A 996-nucleotide genomic window follows, 5' to 3' on the forward strand; every position below is an offset into this window, starting at 1 on the left:
AATAATAATAATAATAATTGGGGCGAGCCTGAGCTCGTTGGGGCGAGCCTGAGGCTGAGCTCGCCCCACTCTAGCTATACTCTCAGTCTGTACTGTCTGTCTGTCCTCGTACATCACCCCTATTTATGCGTAGATCTAATACGGTAGATTCTATGCACTAGGCGAATGTAAACCATTGAGGGGCGAGCAAAATGATTAAAATCTTGATTTTCGATTGGCAATGTACAATGTCTATATAGATTGATGTAGTCACATATTATGACTAAATAAATGTTGATGTCAATATAATGATGCAGAGCATTGCAGAACTTTCATCAGTGGAAGGTAATTTCATACTATGAACTTGCTCTTCAAGCTTCATGAGTTAAGAATTTCTGCAGATATTAATGGCAGTCACTGTCTCACAACTTGATCCTCGACTTGATCTTCTTTCTGATGGATAAGGGATCATATGAGCTGTGATTCAACAATGATTACAGACCTTGATGATTATATAGCTACTTTGTCATCTTTCTTGCTGCTAGGGAAGTGTCTGGATAACAGATGAGTCTTATCCTGCTGCAAGTAAGCTGGAGAATTGCTCCCGTTTCATAGCCTTTATAGTCGCCATTTTGTTTCATTGCAACCACGCCCACATCAATGAAAATATTTCATCAGAATACTACCGCATTAAATCATTGACAATTAAATAGATAGTGTGCACACGTTGGGTGTGACCAGAATAGATAGGTTGCAGTAGGCGTGGCCAATTATTACGTCCGCCATGTTGGAGTACAACTCGGAGTATAAAAAAATATTATACAAGTGCAATAACTAGAAGTAATGTAGAACATTAAGGGGCGAGCCTGAGCTGCACTTTGCGCATTAAATTTTAGTACTGAACAAAAATTAATGGTTTTGTAGTAAATTTTACCAAAAATTGGAAAAATTCATGAGTAGCTCTAATCATTGGAGTAATAAGTAAACTAAATTGAGTTAAGTGGTGGTAACATTTTT

The 996-nt window shown here is 37.8% G+C and overlaps 1 long non-coding RNA gene across 1 annotated transcript; it reads right to left on the reverse strand.

The window, feature by feature from the left end:
- Nucleotides 1-217: 217 nt before the first annotated feature.
- Nucleotides 218-698, reverse strand: LOC109589554 (uncharacterized). The gene is made up of 2 exons (XR_002188775.1): nt 482-698; nt 218-432 (listed from the first exon to the last, which is right to left on the reverse strand). It is a non-coding gene; the product is annotated as an uncharacterized LOC109589554 (long non-coding RNA).
- Nucleotides 699-996: the final 298 nt, after the last annotated feature.

Source organism: Amphimedon queenslandica, unplaced genomic scaffold, assembly GCF_000090795.2.
Source record: "Amphimedon queenslandica unplaced genomic scaffold, v1.1 AMPQUscaffold_11191, whole genome shotgun sequence".
NCBI classification, from domain to species: Eukaryota; Metazoa; Porifera; class Demospongiae; order Haplosclerida; family Niphatidae; genus Amphimedon; species Amphimedon queenslandica.